The sequence below is a fragment of the Callithrix jacchus genome, chromosome 3 (genome assembly GCF_049354715.1).
Source record: "Callithrix jacchus isolate 240 chromosome 3, calJac240_pri, whole genome shotgun sequence".
NCBI lineage: Eukaryota > Metazoa > Chordata > Mammalia > Primates > Cebidae > Callithrix > Callithrix jacchus.
Genome location: NC_133504.1, coordinates 159,650,815 through 159,673,894, shown reverse-complemented (window position 1 = coordinate 159,673,894; position 23,080 = coordinate 159,650,815). Strand labels below are relative to the sequence as shown.

The following is a 23,080-nucleotide window of genomic DNA, read 5'->3' as shown; positions in this document are numbered from 1 at the left end:
GTATATTTCCTGTGATTATATACAGACGTGGCCCTGGTCACATTGATTTGTAATGCAAACAGCCATTTTAGATCAAATTGGAGTACAATGGTGCTAAATATGTTAAATTTAGCCAGTTAATATGATATATGGACTAGATATTCTGAGCTCACAGCATCCAATGCTGAGTTATTTTTTTTCTCATCAGCCTTTGAGGAGAAGATTTTGACTGTCTGATCACAAGATCAGAAATATTAAATAAACAGCATTTATTAAGCATTTGTTATAAGCCAGGAATATATTAGTGCTTTTCGTGCATGGTTTCAATAATCCACAAAATACCTTAAGGACTGTAGTGTAACTTTCCTGTGGGTAAGGGTTGTAATGTAACAAAGGATCATTTAGCTGGTGTTAGAGTTGGCGTTGGAACTGAGTATCATCTCCTTTTCAAAAGGAGATGGCTTGACCTATTGCAATAAGGGCATTGGTGAGAAGCAATAATAAGAGAAAGTTCAGCTATAATGTTTAATCCCACTGAAAAAGGACAAATCCTGATGCATATCTTCCCTGCTGGGATCAAATTTCTTTCAGTCAGATACAACGGAAATCCTAAGCATCATGGGGGCTTCATCACTTTCCCAAAATAACACATAGATTGAGGATCACAACAGATTTTGTTTCAGTTGGATCAGAAGAGATCCCTAAACCTTGGAAAAAGAAACACCTCCATAGCCTGTGTTTGTTCTGTTCTAAATGGTGTATTCAATATTGGTTCTTATCTTCTGGAGTTTCTTTGGACTGTTTTGGAGTTGCCTACCAACTTTCCTACACCTTCCATTCATATTGGGCTTGTCTGAAATAGTATTCCAGTTTATTGTGGAATAGTCAGTGTGGTGTTGTACTTTTGTTGTTGTTCCTGTCATTCAGATATGCGAGTAATCTAGCAAACTTTACAGAGTATATTTATATAAGGCTTTTTTTAAAGGTAAAACATACAGAACAGCAATAAAAGTAGAATTCAGAGAAGTATCAAAAGTCTTAAGGGATAATCTTTACACACCTGAATTGTGCTGAAGCTCTGGCTGAGCTTCCAAGTCTGTGTCAGGAATCTCTGCTTCAGGAAACATCTTGGAAAAGCTCTCAGTAGTTCTTTAAGTGGTCAATCTAGGCTGGGCAAAGAATTTGAGCCAGTTGCAAACCAGTAAAGAAACTAGCCTTGCTGGGGCAGGATTGTCAGGAGAATTTCTGAGGTGAAACAGCACACTGTAAATTCTTCTGCCTTTATCTTGGGTATAAGTCACATAAGCCAGCATCTAGGTATCTCTAGAGACAGTGAGAGCTTTACTACTTCAGCCATAAATCAGCTATTCTAAGGCACACAGACCTATATTCTGGAGCTTATATATATGTCATATATATATATGTATATGACATATATATATGACATATATATATATATATGACATATATATATATATGACACTAGTAAAGTTTGCAGAAGTTGTTTAAATTCAATCATCTGTATTTTGTTTTTATTTTTAAATTTTTTATAGAGGAAGGGTCTTGCTAGGATGTCCAGGCTTGTCTCCTGGCCTCAAGTGACACTACTGCCGACCTGAGCCTCCCAAAGCACTGGGATTAGAGGTTTCAGCCACTATTCTCAGCCTGCGCTACTTTAAATATCCATGAAAATTCAACGTCTGAGCCTAAAAAATCCTTGGCTCACCTAGTTAACAGTGACAGATAAACATGTAAACAGTTCTTGTGAATCTGATGGGCCAAATTGATATTGGCTTACTTATTTTAAATATGGATCACATATGTACACTCTGCCATGATTCTAAAATGCCACATATAACCTCAAGGTTTTGTAGGCCAATTAGACATTTATCCAATTCTAGTTAAGCATAAGAGCCAGAAATACCATCTTGAAAGACACGTCGGAAGAAACACTTGGCTGAAGTTCTGAATAACCCTTTTTAATATCCAATACAAATTCCAAAATTAAGTCCAATTATTTAATGTGTCATCAACTTCTTGTTTTGTGTATATTGTTCTTCCATTATAAACTTTAAACATAATATTAGTGATATTGTTTTGTGATTATGTTGGCCAAAAGCCAGTACAACTCTACAAATCAACAGGAAATATTCAAAAGCAACCAAAATTATTACTTTGTCTCACAATGTGAGATTAATACTACCAGGTACAATGAATAATCTCATTGCTAATTTGAATAAGATTAAATTTTAGATCAGTCTTCACAAGATATTAATAAGCCCACAGTTAAATCAGGGTTCACGAACACCAAAGAAGGGAGTTACAAATGTGGAAAGGGGAAGAACTAGAATAACCTCTGTGTTCTGTGATTTGCTTTGAACAGATCATTTACAAACTTGTAGGCTTTAAATATAATTGGTAGATATCACTAGCTGTATCTGCTAAGAGCATATAGAAACAAAGGAACTCTGATACCATGGTCATATGTAGCCCACAGATCTTGGTTTGTATGTTCCATTCTCCAGGGCTCCTCGGAGAAAGGGTTGACATGAAATAAGTACACAAATGTAAATTTATTTTATAAAGGAAGAAATAAAGGATTGGAGAGGTTATGTCACTTACACAAAGTTACAGGCATCAGTAAGCATCAAGGAGAGCATGGATTTCTCATTAAAACAGCACACCGTGGGCCCGTGTCTGGGTTAAGATCTCCATATTCTTCACTTGCCAGTTTTGACACCTTGCTCAACTTTCATCTACCAGTCCTCAATTTTCTTAGAAGAAAATCTGTCTAAAAATAATGATATCTGTCTCATAAGTAGAGTTGTTGTTAGGAGCCAATTGATATAATAATATATGTGAAGTACTAAAAACACAGAACACTGTAATTAATACATAGGGATTGACATTTTGTTGTCACTATAATTTTTCTTATTATGGTAACAGTTTTATTATATGAAACCATGACTACCTGAATTAACAGTATATTCACATTCTATGAAAAAAATCCCACTGGATTAAAGCAAGCACATTACCAATGAGTATTAGCAAATGGATTTAAATGTCTCATGTAATGTTAGTGAGAAATTAAACAGGACTGACCTAAATAGTATGGAGTTTAAGAATTGAAGAGGTGTGGGAAGACTGGTTTGACAGACAAGTTGGGACCAGAATATACTGACCTGTGAGAATGAACTATCTATGACTATTGCAAGAGCATTTTTAGATAGTTTAGCTTCATATCAATATGCAAGATATTTCGTTGTGTGGTGGGAAAGGAACTGCCTTTATGCTATATATGAATAAAAAATAGTCATTGAATAATTAATAATAACTAAACAGAACTGAAAAAACTCGAAGAAGGCCTCATAAATTCAAAATCATTGGCAGTGAATTCAAATACAAAATAGGAACATGTCAGAACTGTAGAATATATAAATGTTTTAATTTTAACTTTATATAGTAATTTAAATTGATCTAATAAATGATTTCATGTGGAGGCCCTGTAGGGTGTGACTTTAATTGATATGTGACTAATTTGCATGATTAGAAATCCTTTGTTTTATATAAATAATTGATGTGCTAAAATTATTGCAAGTTTCTCCTACTGGGTATTTTTAATTGTCTCCTTTGGAATCTTTATGCTGTTAAATGACTTGGCCATTTTTTCCCTAGTGCAATGCAAGAAAAAAATTTACAAAGACAAAGTAAGAGAACAAAAATTACTGTAACTATTTAAATATAGTTTCATTTTTAAAAAGCTAGTAATGACAACATAATATTTATTTATATTTTATATTTCATTGTTTTTCCTTTTCATTTTCTGCTGGCACACAGCCAAGTATCAAAATGTTAGGACAGGAAAAAAGGGAGAAGAATTAAAGGTTTGGAATAATGAGGAAAATGGACAATCACTACTAGAAAATTGAGAGTGAACTTTATATCACTGCTAAAAGTAAAGCAACATCATTATCCCTATACTTCTGCAAAAATATGCGTGGGTCACTTAGAGGTATTTCTATTCTTACTTATTAAAGCATGGACCACTGATCTCTAGAAGAGAATAGCTAGATTTGGGGGTTTAATGAAGGTTTAAATGAGAGAAATTAAGGAATGAAACTTACCAAACCTTGCATGTGAAACTTCATTTGACCTAGAAGCACTACTTGTAATTCTGCAAAGTCAGAAAAAAGCATGTAAATTGGAAGGAGTGTATTACTAAACATAATTTGGTCCATTTTATTTTGAAATTCTTGTTCTCTTATTTTAAACTTCTTTTTTATAGTAAATGTAAAAGTCAAACGTTTCGCTAGTTAAAAGATACAGTGGTGGCCAGATCCCCCCAAAACAACAGCATAAAATTTAGGATTTAAAAAAATAACACAATAAGGTATAGATAGTCTAATAAAAAGAGTTTCTATTTCTCAAAAATATATACATTTTTTCTTTCTAAATAGAAATCTAATAATACAGCCATTCCTAAGTATTATTATGGTTTCTTAAGAATGGGGACTTCTATGATGCCCCCATGTCCTAGTCTCTTATTTTCACTCTGTGGCAGTCATCAGGAAAATAAGATTAACCAAATGCTATAGTTCCAAACACAATACAGTGTAAATACAAATACAAGGAAACAGATAACTGGGCTTCTAAAAATTTTTGACAGGCTGTAGAGCTACTCATAAAGTAATTTGATTTTGTCACAATTTTCATCTGTGGTCGTGGTTGTGTGTGTACTTACAGTTAGGGTGATATAACATCTATTACATTCTAAGTCTCTTCAGGTATTCTTTGTTCTGCTTTCAAGTTTTTCTTTTGTTATCTTTAGTAGGAAAAATCATAAGAACTGTGGACATTTTTGAAAGAAGCCATTAGAAATACAGAGCGGGGTTTGACTAACTCTGACTAAGATGTTGAGGAAAACAATATCTATACTTTTGAAGTAATGTTGAAAAACTCAATCTTGGAGGAATCGGTTTTTATAATTTTGGTAGAAATTAGATGCATTTTTACTTGTTAGTTATCTTAAGTCATGTCCTGTGATCCAACTGCTTTTGAAAAATTCAGTCCAGTCCATAAACCCCCTTCTGTCTATTCCACTGTACTCCTTCCTACATAACCCAGATGCAGGGCTAGGTTTGGGAATATCAACAAAATGAATAAGGGCCCAGTCGCTCATTATTCAAATGAATAAGGGCCCAGGCGCCAGTAATCTCAGTGCTTTGGGAGGCTGATGTAGGAGGATTGCTTGAGGCCAGGAATTGTGTTGAGTGTGAAACAAAGTGAGATCTGTCTTTACAACAAAATAAAACAAAAACACATTAGCTGGAAGGTTGAGGTGGGAGGATCACTTGAGTACAGGAGTTTGAGTCTGCAGTGAGATACAATTATGTCCCTGCACTCCGGTCTGGGCGACAGCATGAGGTCCTGTCTTAAAACAAACTAACAAATACACAAACAATAATTATAGCTTTCCTTTTTTACTTTATTTATTATTATTATTACTTTTATTTTTATTGTACTTTAGGTTCTGGCCTACATGTGCAGATCATACAAGATTGTTGCATAGGTACATACATGGCAAGGTGTTTTGCTGCTTCCATCCCGCCATCACCTATATCTGGCATTTCTTCTCATGTTATCTCTCAAATAACAATCTTGTAGAGTCATCTGAAAACAAAACAAATCAAAACAACAAAGAAAAAAACCCAGATAATTACAAAACTGTTGGATAAATGTGATGATACTCTTAATTACAGAGTTTCAGGAGAGTGCTGGGGGTGTGAGTGTTCGGTGTTAACTGAGGTGCTAGAGACCTGGGAAAGAATAGAACTGAAACATGGTGGGCAAGTAAAGTCAAAAGATGGGAGGAAAACAGGCAGGAATTTTAGGCACAACAGTGTGGATGCAACAGACCTGAGACATGAGAAAACATGATGCACTGGGAGCATGTAAAATGAATTCACTTAGCTGGAGAATAGAATGTTTTCAGAAGTATATGAACATACAAGTAACAATCACATATATGATTTAAAAAAAAAACTTGCTAAGCAGAAAGGATGTATTACTTTGATCCACATTTTATTTAATAAAACAGTCACTCTAAGAGGGATTTGAATGTTTTATAAGTCTTCAACCATATTGCTAGGTTTTGAACTCATTTTCTTCTATTGCCATAGAAAACAAGTTAAGTATAGTAATAAATACTGAAAGATATTGAAGAAGTTTTAAAGCATGAAACATAGTAATAAAACCTGATGCTTACATGGTGATTATTTCATGCCAGATGCTGATAAGAGCTTTCCATATATTATTAAACTCATCTCATCCTCACCACCTAAGAAATAGTTATCACCATCTTGTGGATTAGGAAACCAAGACATAGAGAGATAAACCCTCACTAATTTATTCTACCTAATGATTAGTGAACTAAGGCATGAATCCAAACAGTTTAGCTCCAAACCCCACACTCTTAGTTCCTGAACTACTGCTTGTCTATTTTACCATATCATTTGTGTATAGAAGTCAGTGATTACAAAACAGTGTAAGGTAATCACAATTAAGGAGAGTACTTTTATATGGCCTCAACCTGTAAAATTTAGAGAGGAGAGTCTTAGTATTTGGGATTGAAACAGTTGGTATTGAAAATAGAGGGGTTAGCAGAATAATTGGCATTCATAAGCAATGTGGTGTTCTGCCTTGATCCTCCCTCTGAACGGAAGTATTATCCCACCTTCCACTGTTGGGAATGCTGTCTGCTGAAGGTTGGAAACTAACTACGTCCTTTGGAATTGTCCATGTCTGAAGGGAGCTGCATCACTCAGAGTTAGACAAAGTTATACCTCTTCTTATATAGCAGACCACAAATGATGATTGATTGATGAGGTATACAGTCAAGTTAAGGAACTTAGCCAAGGTCACAAAAACTCAAAATGGACGAATTTGATCCCATGCTGGGTTAACTCAAAGTCCAAGACATTTCCCTTTTACTATATTTTCTCCTATAACTAAACTTTACGGATGAAAGTAGTTATTTTATAGGGACTAACAAATTTATGTACATCCATTTTATGCAATCTTTAGACCTCTGTCATTTCAATGTGGTTTCATAAATAAGTTTTCTTTAATCTTTAACATAGACCCCAAATATAAAGGAAACAAGGAGTGATATAAAAGGATGAAACTATTTGACATTGAAACATGGGATCATAAATAGTATCCTGTGTTGTATATTAAAAAATATATATATAATATACATAAAGGTACATATATTTTGTAGCTTAATATGTGTTTTTGATATTGAACATAAAATGTTGTGAATCTATGTGTCACAGAGATGAGAAGAATCTTTTTGAGCATCTAAGCTATACTTGGTAAATAGTAAGAATTAGTAGCATTGCAATCTAAGTTTTTATGTGTCACTGGATCTTTTATAGTTGTTGAAAGAACTGGAATATCTATTATTTGAAATACTGTATGTAGAAGAAAGTATATCAGTTGTGCTTCAACTGCTTCTACTAGAAAATCTTTAGAATATTGCTAAGTCTTTAAACAAAGTTTTTTTGGTTTTTTTTCAGAATTTTTCCTGCTGTTGAATCAAGACATTTCCTTGTTCTATTCAACAACAACTAGTTAGGCTCAATAAGGTAAGAGTTAGAGCAATTGAGAAACTCCATATGGTGTGTTTCTAGCTGACAGCATGAATTCTAGCTTGAGGGCTCTGATCTACGAAACCACATGTTCCGATCAAAGCAGTGTTCGCTGGCAATCATGATGGGAATCCCTGTTTATAGAATTGCAGCCTTGTGAAATACTTGCATAGGTCAAAGAAAATTAAAAGAACTAATTCCAGTGAGGGCTACCTTGCAAGGCCCACATAAATAGAACTGTTACTGCAGCAATTATTTGCCCCTCTATCAAAGGCACTGCAGCCCTGGGCTCCAGGTTTGTGGAAAACTACATATGTCATGAAACAGCTGCTCTTTCAGATGCATGTTCAGTTACAAAGGAGTACTTTTAATGGTGAAGTAATTCAGTGAACACTGACTTTAAAATACTCATGAACTGCCCCCTGGCATCAGTAAATTTTGGAAACTTTTTAACAAGTCACATATTAATTTGATATATTGATTATATTTAAAAAATGAATAAATAGCAATCTGTCCCTCAAAAATCTAGAAAACTTTGAAATATTCTCTAGTAGTAAAAATTATGTTTTGAATTTTTGAAGTTATGTTACATTTAGTCATATAAGCTAAGAAAATACTGTGTATTATTGTCCTTAAAATGCCCAATTATTTCAATGAGTGCTATTGTGAGTATCACTTTTCTTATTTGCAGAAAAGATTATATGTATGACTGTACTATGATTGTCTTTTAAACACAATTTGCATAAATAATTATTGTTTTAACTCTGAGTTTGATTCTCGTGACAGCACTTCCTTAGAGGAGATACCATAATGGGCATAATTAAATCAATTATAGTTTCCTTGGCATTAAATGTTATAGTTGCTAATAGCAATCAACCAATGCTTATGCAGTTTGAACTCACCTCTGTAAAAATTAAATTAGTTCATGTGTTGGAAATGGGCATCACTAATTTATAGACACACATTATCATATAAAATATATTCTATATCTACCTATATATACAACATAGCAACAAAGATTCTTAGTAATGTGATGAATTTAGTGAATATCTAAAAAATAACAGTAACTGGCACTTATTAACATTCATACAATGTGTCAGGTCCAAATATTTTATATGAGTTAACTTGATTAATCTTCACTTCAAATCTATGAAGTGAATATTATTTTCCAGTTTTGTAGAGATGACTAAGATTCAGGATGGTTGAGTACCTTGTTCTAAAGACTAAGTGAGGGTTAACAAGTAAGAAAGGGAGGGTTGAAATGTGGCATTCTCTCACTAAAGTGGTGTTCTTATCCTCTATATTAAGGCGTTTGCTGATCCTCAAACCTAAAAGCAGGAGGCCCATGTTTTGCTACGGCCTCTACTGAATTGTTTCTAGGTACCCGGAATAAGTCAGTAGCCTATCAGGCCTCAGTTTCATCAGATGTCAAATGAGGGGATCAGACTCGGCAGTTTACCAGGTTTCTTTGTCTCCCTATATCCTGGAATTTAGAAACGTAATTCTCTCTGACTATGTGATAATCTATGGCTAAGGCAAATATGACAAGAAAGTCTCACTATGTTTTAGACATTCACAGGAGAAATTCATGGTTAGTTCTCAGTATATATTGAATCAGCATCCTGGGGAGAGAAAAACAAAAATGTAAATAAGTTATTATATTGTATCATAGAAGTTGTTAATTTTAGTGGAGGAAAACAAGATAAAGAAGGGATGGAGAAGTGTGGGGGTGGAGATGAGGGTTAAAATAGGGAAAAATGAACTGTGGGAGTGCTATTTGAAGAAAAACTTGAAGAACCTGAAGAAGGAAGCCATGGAAAACATCTGCAAGGAAAGCATGCTAGATATAAGGAAGAAGAACTCAACTCAAAACAGGAGTGTGGCCAGTGTGTTACATGAACACTAAGGAAGTCAATACAGGTACAACTTGACTTACAATAAGGTTGTGTTCCAATAAATGCGTCGTAAAGTGAACATACTGTATGTTGAAAATGCATTTAATATACTTAACCTGTTGAACACCATAACTTAGCCAAGTCTACCTTCATGAGCTCACAACACGTATATTAGCCTAAAATTGAGCAAAATCATTTAATGCCAAGCCTATTATGTAACAAAGTGTTAAACATCTGATGTAATTTATTTAATGTTGAACCAAAAGTGAAAAACACAATTTTGGTATGAGTACTAACTCTTTATGTACACAGCTGAAAGCACACTGAGCCTGAAGAATGTCTGAAATATTGAATCAAAATCAACTGCTGGATGTTGAATACATTATAGTGACAAGGTCTTCAGTTTCTCCCTGCTGTGATAAAGTTCAAGAATGGCTGGTAGAAGTCACTGGAGCCTCAATACCTGTTGATGGTTTAGCATGCAAAGATTTAGGAAGATATCAAGTATTGGTTGTTTATGCTCGAGATTGTGTGGCTAAGAGCTGCAGCTTCACTGTCACTTCCCAATATTGCAAGAGAGTATCATACTGCATATTGCTAGCCCAGGAAAAGATCAGAATTATACATCTGAAATACAGTTTTTATTGAATGCATGTAGCTCTCTCACCATCGTGAAGTTGAGAAATCATAAGTCAAACCCTTGTAAGCCTGGAACTATATGTATAGTTAGAGTGGTGAGAGACAGAAAGCAGTAAGAGTTGAATTCAGGGAAGTAACAGGGGCAAGATTGAGTTAAGCCTTGGAAGTGAAGGAAATGGGAAGCCATTGGTAGGTTTGGATTAGAGGAATAAAATTTTCTGACTTAAGTTTTGACAATATTATTCTGACCATATGTTGAGAATTGATAAACTCTTTTGTAGGCAGAGCCACCATAAAGCCAACATAACTCATCTCTAGAGCATGAGTGGGCAGAGGATGTGGCCCAGATTAAAAGAAATAAACCTCTGGTTTCTGTAAGAATGTGGACCATTGCGATATTCTATCCAAAACATCTGCTTCATTACAAGAAATATAATTTATGTAAAACATGCAATATAATTGTGCAGATACTGTCAACTCTGTATAATTTGACATCACTTGCAGAATCCTCAGCACACTGTACTTTCAAATATTTACTTAGAATAACATCAGTAACTGTTATAGACCATGTAAAATATAAAACCTGAAATGATTTCTTTCACTACAAGAGAGGGCACTTATACTCTGGGAAAAGTGCCTTGTGAACTCTTGTTTGGATTAACCAGGCCACAAAAGAATTCCAACAGTATTTGGGCATTTCAAAAACTGTGTTTAAGGCAGATCATTTGGAAACAATGAGTTACCAATGATTAATGGCTACTAATAATATAATCAATTTGTACTTATGGAAGAAATAGAAAAGAGATATGATAAGGGCCAAAAAAATTTTTAAAGTTTGTATAAAAGAGAATGACTAAGTTAGCTTTCTTTCTTTTTTTTTTTTTTACATGGAGTCTCGCTCTGTCACCCAGGCTGGCTGGAGTGCAGTGTCACAATCTTGGCTCACTACAACCTCTGCCTCCTGGGTTCAAGTGATTCTCCTGCCTCAGCCTCCCAAGTAGCTGGGACTACAGATGCATGCCACCACGCCTGGCTAATTTTTGTATTTTTAGTAGAGATGGGTTTCAACATGTTGGCCAGGCTGGTCTTGAACTCCTGACCTCAGGTGATCACTCGCCTCAGCCTCCCAAAGTGCTGGGATTACAGGTGTGAGCCACCACGCCTGGCCAAAGATTAGCTTTGTTTCTGAATGAACTTTGCCTTTAGCCTTGTTAGCTCAAAACCACCCTGGCTTTCTTTGTGACACCATCATTTAACTGCAACAAATCAAATTTGTCTGATAGCACTGCTTGACAGGAACCATAAGTAACTGCCAGGAGGTCTGACTACAGCTGTTGCTCTCCTAGAGTACACAGTTGTGCTGTGTCATTTGAATTTTTGCTTCAATGCATCCTTAAAACATTTCAGTGGAGTAACGCGATTAAAGTTGTGTCCTGACTATTCACTTGACTGCTGATGCTTAAGCCTCCTACTGCTAGACACAACCCACAAGTATTAATCCCAGAAGAAATATTTTTCGGAACAAAATGCTTATAAAAATGCATTTCTAACAGTCTTCATTTCATTAATCCCCCAAATTTTTATCACCGATATCCGAGCGTTTCTGTCTACTCACTTTGGATTAAATGCAGCCTATTTGCCAAACAAAATCTGTCCTCTTAATAAGCTTTTGTTCATTGAATTACCCCCTGATTCTTTATTTGCTATCCTCATTCTTTGTCATTATGCCTTTTGTAATAGTTTCACTCACAGTCTTTGCATGGTCTCCTTGGGATATTTCAAGCACTTCCAGTATGTATTTTCAGCTAGGCTGTCAAAGTCCTCACAGGAGAGTATAACACAGTTATATGTGTGTTTCACATAATGATGGGGATATGTTCTAAGAAATGCACTGACAGGCAATTTTGTTTTTGTGTGAACCTCATAGACTGTACTTGCACAAACCTACATGATGTAGTCTACTATACACCTAAGCTACATGGTATAGCCTATTGCTCCCAAGGTGCAAACCTGTATAGCATGGTACTGTACTGTACTGAGTACTGTAAGCAATTTTAACACAATGGTAAGTATTTGTGTGTCTAAACATATCTGAACATAGAAAACAGATAGTAAAAATATGGCATAAAAGATTTTTTTGGTACCTATCTAGGTCACTTAACCCTGATTGGAGGTTTTAGGACTGAAAGTTGCTTTTGGGTGAGTCAGCGAGTGAGTGGGAGGTGAATGTGAATGCTTAGGATATTACTGTACACTACTATAGACTTTATAAACACTGTATACTTACACTGCCCTACAGTTATCAAAGAATATATTTCTTCAGTAAAAACCTCAGCTTTCTGTACTTTTTAAATTTATAAACTTTTGATTTTTTGAATACGTTTTATTCTTTTGCAATAATACTTAAAACACAAACACATTGTACAAATGATATAAGTTTTTGTCTTTATATTCTTAGTGTAAGTTTTCCATGTTTGAATTATCTTTATTTTTTAGTTTTATGGTTTAATGTTTTTGGTTCAACACTAAGACACAAACACACACATTAGCTTAGGTCTGCACAGTGTCAGGATTACAGATACCACTGACTCCCACATCCACATTTTGTTCCACTGGAAGGTCTTCAAGGGCAGTAAAGCACATGGAGCTGTCTTCTGCTTTGAGGACAATGTCTTCTTCTGGAAAACCTGTTGATCTGCCTGGGGCTGTTTTAGAGTTAACTGCTTTTATTTTTTAGTTATCATTATCAAGTATTATGTTCTATACATAGTTGCATGTGCCAGATTTTATTCGACCATCAGTGCAGTAGGTTAGTTTACTAAATCAAATCACCATGAATACATGAGTATTGTGTTGCACTGTGACATTACAACGGCTACAATATTGCTAGGTGTCAAGAATTTTTTATCTCCATCACAACCTTATGGGATCACCATCAGTCTGTTATTGACTAAAATGGCATTATGTGGCATATATATATATATGTATATATCTACGTATATATACATATATATATGTATATATCTATGTATATATACATATATATGTATGTGTTTATATATATGTGTATATATATATATATAAACATTCAGAAAATATTTTCAGGGTTGAATATATTTTGGGAATCACAAAATAACTTTATCTGGTATGTATCACCACTGTCTTATAGATTGGCTGCAGAATTGGTATAACCTCATATTTTGTGTATTACATGGAGAATTAATATTTCATAGAGAACATCTCACCAAAAAAACGCTGTCTTTCTTCTAGGGTGTCCCTCTTTTTTATGTTGGTATTGGCAATTCTCCCCATCATCACTCATTCTAGCTATAAGTAGCTCTTAACTTTTCTGAGCCTTCACTTATCATTTCAAAATATTTTCCTTTTACTGTGCTAAACAATTTAGCATATTTTAAAAATTTAGGCACTCATTCAGATTTGTTCCACCACACTTGCTAAATTATTATTTTTTTTTCAAAGCTCTACTGCTTGCAATGACCTTTTCTTGGTCAAATTGAAGTTCCAGACATTATAAAACCTGTGTTTTAGAAAGAAAAAAAAAAATTTCAAAGGCTTCTTGAGATGAGACAAACACATTTAGAGAAGTTTCATGACATAGCTGAATTAAATAAAGTAAATAGTAAAGACAACAAAATAGGTAAAATCTTTAATATTTTTTTGTAATGAAGTTAATTATAGAGTAATATAAAAGTAGTATTTGTACATAAAGATAACCATATTTGGAAAGCCATTTGGTAAAATAGTTGAATAATCTACTGCACATGAGCAAAAACACCTTCACACCTGGGTCTTCCAGGACCCTGAAGAAAAATGCATTATGAGAAAACTATGAAAGCAGCATTTAGAGAAACTGTACCTCCCTTAAGGACTGCCTGAAATAGTCTAAATTAAACATAATGCATATATTTGAAGGAATATAAAATAAATAATTATTCCATATTTCTATACTAAAACAGAAAAGAAAATGACAAATGTTTGGTTTGCTAAAAATAGTGAAGATCAACTATAACATTGTCTAAAAGCTGGGTAACTACTGTAAAACTGAAAAAAGTGATAGCATCTGAATTTTATTTGAGAGGTTGCTGAGTTAGAAGTTCTGTCTGTTCACTAGTGAGTCAATCTATTATCAAAGATCTTTACTTACAGAACAAGTGTCTGGGACAAATTCAGCTACTCAAATCCAGTTTTGATTTTCCAATTATTCTTACTGACTGGATGGCAGAGATTTTCTCAAAAGACAAGAATAGACAGTAAAATCATTCTGAAAAAGACAAAGTACAGAGAGGTAAAGATACTTGCAGTAAAATAATTATCATAGAATTAATATCACAAATATATAAAGAACACGTAAAAATAAATCATAAGGCAAAAGCAATTGGATAAATAATATATGTATTTAAATAAATTTTGTATCTGTATCTTTTCAGATAATTGCAAATTGAACTAGCCATAAGATTAATTAAAATGAATGTCTTTTAACATCAAGCACAAATATTCCAATAATTCAACTTAGAGAGAAACACTAACATAAGTGCACAGAAAAGATGCTCATAGTAGCACTGTTTGAAATATTGAAAATGTGGGAAAAAGTTACTGCCTCCTAGTAGATAACAAGGTCAATAAATCTGTAATTGACTCACAAAATGGAAAATTTCATAGCAGTCAAATGAACAAATTAGGGCTATAGGTCTCAGAATATATTATTTTTCAGTTAAATGTCACAAAAAACCACAAATTACAAGAAAAATACTATAATGTATAATATCATATTAAATTTTAAAATATATATTTTATGTTATTCACATTTAAATACAAAGAAAGTAAACATTCTAAAATATGAAAAAGGTTGATAGTATAGAAGACAGCAGAGTAGAAAGAACTTAAGACAGCATATTTAGTATCACAGTTATTCCAGAGCTGAAAGGAGAAAAAGATAGTTGAATGTGGTTAACAGTGGTTTACTCTTGGTGGTAAGACAAACAATAGATATACTAAAAAAACATAAAGACAGGATAAATGCACCAAAAAATTTTAAGAGAGCAAATGGATGGGGTAATTGAATAGGCATCTGGTATTCAGAGAGAGCCCATAAGGAGGAATATTTCCACAAAGGTCAGAGTGAACTGGATATTCTGGGAAAATAAAATAAGTCAGAGTAAAGACAAGTGAAGTTGTAAGCTTTCTCTTTCTTTCTTTCTTTAGCTTTCTCTTCCCTCCCTCCCTTCCTTCTTTCCTTCCTTATTTTTGAGACAGAATCTCACTCTGTTGCCCAGGTTGGAGTGCAGTGACACAATTTCTGCTCAACGCAACCTCTGCCTCCCAGGTTAAGTGATTCTCCTGCCTCAGCCTCCCAAGTTGCTGGGGCTACAGGCATGAGCCACCATGCCCGGCTATTATTTGTAGTTTTAGCAGAGATGGGGTTTCACCATGTTGGCCAGAGTGGTCTCAAACTCCTGACCTCAAGTAATCCTCCCACCTCCACCTCCCAAAGTGCTGGGATTACAGGTGTGAGCCACCACTCCAGGCAGTAAGATTTCCTAATATTGTTTGAGGAACATCAAGCATGGATATCTGAGTAAGGTGAGCATTAAGACAAATGAAGCCCTCCTGACTATAACTATTTGGGATTTTGTTCAAAATGTTATAGGTTATCTATTTCTCAAGTGAGTTTTAACAGCCTGTGGTATTAAAAAACTGTTCTATTTCATACAGGTTACAAAATACGTGGGCATAGATTTATTTGCAGTTTTTTCTTACCATCATTTTAATATTAATATAATCAGTAGTCATGACATCTTTTGTTTTAATTTTTAATACTGGTTGTTTGTATCATCTCTCTTTTTTCCTAAGGTTAGCCTCATAGAACTTTATCAATTTTATTGATCTTTTTCTCAAAGAACCATTTTATTGTTTTGTTAATTAACCATTTTTTTGTTTTGTTTTGTTTTTTCTTTTACTGTATTTTCTGTTTTCAATTTAATCAATTTGTGCTATATGTTTATTACTTTTACTCAGCTTGAGTTAGGTTTAATTTCCTCTTCTTCCTCTAGTTTCTTGGTATATAAATTTAATTATTTTATATCCCCCACCTTCCCTAATATAGGATCATAATGCTGTAAATTTCAGTTTAGAGACATTTTTAGTTCCATCTCATAAATGTTGATGTTATTTTTCATTTTCATATGATTTTCATTTTAAAAATAATTCTTTAGATTCGTCTGACTTATGAATTATTTAAAAGTGTCTTATTAAATTTTTATATATTTTGAAGGTTTTTCATTATCTTATTAATTTCTAGTTTATTTCTGTTATGAGATCATTAACTTTGTATGATTTATATTATTTACGAATTTTTAAGGTGTACTTTATGCCTCAGAATGTGGTTTGTCTTAGCGAAGGTTCTATGTGAGTGTGAAAAGTTTGTACAGTCAGCTGTTGTAGGATGGAGTGTTTCATAAAATTTGTTAGACGTCTAGTTTCTGTTCCAACACATAAAGGCTTTGGAAGTTGTCACATGCATTCTTACAAGAAGCAAAAAGATAAACAAACTGAAAATCAACAACCCTCACTATATTAATGAAAGAACTATATTTGTCAAAGAATTGAAAATTGGGGCAAACTGCTGCTTGCCCTAAGAAGTGGAGAGATAAGCAGATACAAAGCATTATAATGTACTAGGAGCAGAAGCTTATAGGCAGATCTAGTGTCAATACAAACACTTTAAACTGAAACTGATGAAAGGCTAGAGGCTCTGTGAGGACTAACATGAGTGTTTAAAAACTCTGACTTACTGCAGCCAAAATAAGGCACATACAGGTTTTCAATCTTAAGCCCTGGGAATTGTACTATGTGCTCCTGGGTGGAGGAGGGGTTTTTCACTATGCTCTCCCTAACAAGATCTTTCCTCAAGGGAATCTATTCTACCAGAACCTAACTGAGGGGTTTTGCCAAAGCCTAGCTGATTTCTTTTAAAATTTGAAAGAGGGCTTGTTATCAAACAAGTAACCACTTAAGAGAACTAAGTTGCAGAACTAAGAACTAAGAGCCAGGATAGAACTTGAGCCCAGAGCTATCCAAACCAAAGAAAAGGGAGTATTATCACATTGTTCTAGGTACTTATTGTGGTGTAACAATCTACTCCAAAATATAGTGCCTTCACAGAATCATTTTATTTCTAAATGGATATATTGAGATGTAGTTGACATACAATAAACTGGACACATTTAAAGTGTACAATTTGTTATATTTTAACATGTGTATATTCTGTGAAAACATCACTGCAAGGATGAAAAAATCTCTATAACCTGCAATGTTTTCTTGTGCCACTTATAAATTTTCAAATATTAAACCAAATTTCTATATATTATTGGACTCAACTTGAGAAATTATTGACCAGAAGTTTTTACATCTACAAGAGAGATATGGATCTGGAAAAATTTGTGTAGAATTGAAATTATTTCTTTCTTATAGGTTTGGTATAACCCGTCAATGAATCCGTCAAAGCTGAGTTTGCTTCCTGCTTAAGTATATTTTCGCTAAGGGTTCAATGTCTTTAATAGATATCAGCCTAGTCAGAGTCTTTATTTCTTCTTCAGTGAGTTTTTGTAGTTTGTATCTTTCAAGAAATTTGTCTAGTTCATCTAACTTATTAAATATATTGATATGAAATTGTTCAAAATTTTGTTTTGAGTCAGACTCTGGAATAATTCAAATAAGCAAAAGTTAAAGCAGGGAGACTTATTGGAGATTTCTATCTGGGAAAAGTTCATGACGGATCAGATTAAAAAGAATCACTAAGGTGTCATTTGATATTGTTATTAGTAATAGAGAGCAGTCATTAATAAATGGATAAATTATATTAGTATACTGTTTTGAAGAGAGTAAGGCATTAATTCAGTCGAGATTTACTAGCACATTATTATTAAAGATATTAACAAATTTTTAGCTAATTATATTGAAAATTAATTTATTATTTACTTACACATCTTACATTTTTTAATTGGGTCTTCCAAGAAGTCATACATACATACACAAATAAGTAGTTAGAAGACCAACTTCAAACATGTAGTTAGAGAATAATTATGAATTAGACACAATATCACTTAAAAATAAAGGGTTTCTAAGGAGAGTGTGGCAATTCCTCAAGGCCTTAGAGAAATATTATGCAGCAATCAGAAATGATGAGTTCCTGTAGTTTGTAGGGACTTGGATGAATCTGGAGAACATCATTCTCAGCAAACTGACACAAGAACAGAAAATGAAATACAGCATATTCTCACTCATAGGCAGGTGATGAAAAATGAGAACACATGGACACAGGGAGGGGAGTACTAAACACTGGGGTCTAATGGGGGGGAAAGGGGAGGGCCAGTGGGGCGGGAGCAGGGGAGGGATAGCCTGGGGAGAAATGCCAAATGTGGGTGAATGGGAGAAAGGAAGCAAAACACACTGCCATGTGTGTACCTATGCAACTGTCTTGCATGTTCTGTACATGTACCCCAAAACCTAAAATGCAATAAAAAATTAAGAAAAAAAAAGAAAACCAAATGCAAAAAAATAAATAAAATAAAGGAGACAGAGTATAGGACTAGTCAGGGGAAGACTTCTGACTGCTATACAGGTCTGCATTCTGTGAAAGGAGGTTACAAAGGATAAAAGGTTGACTAGGAATAGCCCCAGAAAATGATGCAGCATTGAAAACAATCCTAGCTAACCCAACAGGGAACTACAGTGCTAACATGTTTTTGGAAGATTCCCACAAATTCAGAAATGCTGAACTCTGGTATCATGGTGATGCTAAGTCACTGGATGGGCACAGTCATTCTGTTGTGTGCCAGGAAACAAAAGCTGAGATATAGCCGGAAAGAATCTGCAACCGGAGGCTGTCAGCTAACTGTCCTTTTGGTAAGCCCCAATGAGTAGAGGTCAGAATAACACATAACAGAAGGGTTGCCCTATGAAGTTTTCTAATATCATAAGACAAAATTGATGTGGAAAGATACAAAATTTATTTCCTAAAATAATAAAATGAAGTCCCTATAGAATGTTACATTAAGTATCATACTACTTAAAAGAATATTAAATAAGAACACTGGATTCAAATATTATTTTAATCCTTATTAACTATTTGTTCTGATTTATTCTACTATATTCTTCTGTATGTAAAGCCTAGTATTATTAGAAATAGCAATTGACATTTACTGTTTTTAAAGCTTTACTTACCAACCCCACATTTATTTTGAGGTAAAACTTGAAGACTATATTTTTATGGACATGTTATAAACAAAATATTTCTTGGGCTTGTTCACTATCTTAATGTTCACAACATGCTTATGATCAGACCCTTAGATTTTTACTATATTATAGACTTAGAGAATTTTGTCTTTGTATTTATCAAAACAATTCAGCAACACTAAATTTTTAAAATATAGTTTCTATAAAATGAAAAATTATATATTTTACAAAATTAGTATTGGCATAAACAAAGTATTTTGGATAACACGCAGAATTGGGATGGCAAAAAATTTAAGAAAGTTTTGTTTTAATAAGAAATAACACAAGTTTTCCAAAAGTTTTATGTTGAAAATTAAATACTTAATAAAACATTGTTTCACAGTAAAATTACATTAAGTTTTTATGAGGTTTCCAGCTGTTTTCAAAAGAGGTAGATAGCATGTAAACTAGATTTAAGTGTGTGTGTGTGTGCACGAGTGTGTGTATTTTCATATTGGCCTACTTTTGAAGATGGATTATTTTCTTTTAGGATTATTCTTTAATTATTGATGTCTCTTTATATTTTGATTACAGTTTCTCAGATCTCTGTTTGCTAATTAATAGGCTCTTGAACAGAAATACAAGATGGTTTTTCTTTCATCCCTGGGTTCTGTCAAGTAGTAACTGATCTCTAAATAAACAATGAAGTGCACTGATGGGAGAGCAGTACTTAGTATTTAGAAGAAAACCTTTAACTTATTATTTTGAGCTTTAATTTTGTGTATCATTATTTTTACTATGACATTCTGAATCATATGTTTTTAAAATTTGCATTTAGGTCAGGTGTGGTGGCTCATGCCTGTAATTCCAGCACACTGGGAAGCCCAGGGGGCAGATCACCTGAGGTCAGGGGTTTGAGATCAGCTCAGACAACATGGTGAAACCCTGTCTCTACTGAAAATACAAAACTTAGCTGGACGTGGTTACATGCACCTGTAATCCCAGCTACTTACTCAAGAGGCCAAGGCAGGATAATCACTTGAATCCAGGAAGTGGAGGTTGCAGTGAGTTGAGATTGTGCCACTGCATTCCAGCCTGGGTGACAGAGCAAGACACCTCTAAAAAAAAAAATGAATTCCAAGTTAACAGAATTTTATATTTTAGCAGTAAAATTATTACACAATTATTTAAGAACCCACAAAACAAAACAAAAAAAATACAAAGCACAATTAAGATTTTTAACACAAATTTTGGAAGATGTTAGCAATTTTACTTATCAGATTCATAGCATTTTGTGTGTGTGTGTGTGAAAAGCCCAGTTTCTGGCCAAGTTCCATAGGTTACTTCTCTTTCTATGGCACTAACCTCTATTTAGTGTGAACATTCAGATATATTAGATCTAGTCTGTACATATATATATAATTGCTCACATATTCATACAGAAATAACCTAAGGGATTGGTTTTGTGTATTTATAAAAGTCAAATAATGACATTTCTTTACCTTTATAAAGCATTCTTCCTTTCTCGTTTAACATGATGGTTTTGAGAATTACATAGCTCTAGTGCATTAATCAGTTAATCAATTACTGTGCAATATTCCCTAATATGAATTAGCTGCGTTGATTTTTCTTTTACCACCGAATTGAATTTTTAGGATGTTTTAGCATTTTCACAATTACACACAAGTGTTGCCTAATCACTAGTGGCTATATTTCCTTCTGTACAAATACAAGCATTTTTTTCCGAGTAAATTATTGAGAATAATTTCTGTCCATTTTTAATTTTGTTAGGCATTGCCCATTTCTCTTGAACTTATACTATCAGAAAGTAGTATAGTGTTCTTCTTGCCCCATTTTTCGTATTTAAAATTTTTAATACCATATTAGCCAAATTTTAAAAAATTTATAATCCTATGGGTGTAAATTATTTTTCAGTGTTGTTTTAAGAAAGTTTTGAAAATAAATGATTAGTTCGAGTATCTTTCATTTGTTTATTGGTCATTCAAATTTTCTCTTAACAGACTTTCTAATATTTATCTTGGTATATTTTATTGTTCTCATTGATATAAGAATCTGTTTTACATATTCTGGAGTAAAATCCTCTTTCGGTTATGTATGTACTATATACCTTCTTTCAGTGTATAATTTGTTTTTCTATTTTGTTTGTAGTATCTCATATCATTTAAAATTTTGATTATGCTGTGTAACATTGTGTACTGCATTCATTTGATTGTATGTGTATTGTTAAACCCATGAGACTCTAAGCCACATGACAGAGGAATATTTGTCGGTAATATTTATTATTGTATGCTAAGCATCTAGAAAAATGTATGTCAATTAAGGTGAATTAGAAAAAGTTTGTTAATTAAAATTTTAATTAGAATTTTGCCTGTATTATATATAATAACATATTTAACAGATAAACAGCAGTTTAAAGTTATTATCTTATGTATCTTTAATACACCTGAAATTAAATTTTTAATATGAGCACCGTGTTGAATTTTTTTTTGTTTGTGAGTGTAGTATGTATGAATGTATGTATAGATATACACACAGATGGACAGATACATATCGATCAATACTTAGCTAATTTTTGAAGATTAAAAAACTTTTTTCAATATACCTGCATTTTATCTCCCCTATTTTCTCTTATGGTTTTCGTATGCACCTCTCTATGTGCAATAGACATGACAACTCAATGTTATAATTGCTTTATATAACCTTGTAATGGTAAAAGAAGCTAAGAGAAAATATATTTAAAAATAATTTTAAATTTACCAAAATTTCTAGCTGCTTTTATTTCTTCCTATGAGTGTGAGTTAGCTGCCAGTATTATTTCTTTTCAGTTTGAAGGACTTCCTTAAGAATTTATTCAAAGACATATTATGCTAGTAATTAATTCTCTTTATCATCATGTTTCTAGGAATGCGTTCATTTCACCATGTGTTTTTCCATAGCAGTTTTCCTAGTTATAGAATTCGTGCTTGTTTGCTTGCTTTTCTCTTTCAGCATTTGAAACTTAATGCAATTTCAATACATTGTAACTTCCTTTGCTTTATATCAAAAATAAGTGTTAATTGTATAGATTTCTCTCCTTACATAATGAGTCATTTTCTCTTACTGCTTTCAAGATGGTCTGCTTGTCTTTGCTCTCAACAGTTTGACTATGTTGTATCCAGGTATGGTTGTCTTTCTGGTTGTCTTATTTGTAATTCATTAAAGTTGGAAATGTGTATAATTTTTTTCCATTAAATTTCAGAAGGTTTAGGCAACATATGATTAAATATTTTTTTCTCTTATCTTTTTATTCTCCTGGGACTCACATTACATATATATCAGTAGGCTTAATATTGCTTTTCTGTACAGTTTTATCTTTACTTCTCTCCCTGGATAGCTTCTATTAATCTACATTTATATTTGCTTAATTCTTCATTTGTAAGCTCAAATATGTTGTTGTGTCACTCTAGTAAACTTTATTTCGGTTATTTAGTTTTTTAACTTCAGAATAACTATTTGATTATCACATGTAATCACTATTCATTTGTTGATATTTTCTATTTTTTAAATAACTATCATTATACTTTCTCTAATACATAAATTATTTAATAGGTGCTTTGAATTTGTTGCATACTATAATAAATCCAACATCTGAGTACATTCAGAGAGATTTGTATTGACAGACTG

At 33.3% G+C, this 23,080-nt stretch overlaps 1 long non-coding RNA gene across 7 annotated transcripts in view; it reads left to right on the top strand.

Annotated features, from left to right (window-relative positions):
• LOC118152331 (uncharacterized) overlaps positions 1-23,080 on the top strand; it is a 219,653-nt gene that overhangs the window by 20,557 nt on the left and 176,016 nt on the right. For all 7 annotated transcript variants that reach the window (XR_004741005.3, XR_008480265.2, XR_004741001.3 and 4 more), the window contains one exon: positions 7,557-7,625. This is a non-coding gene — a long non-coding RNA (uncharacterized LOC118152331). The remainder of the gene's footprint in view (positions 1-7,556; positions 7,626-23,080) is intronic.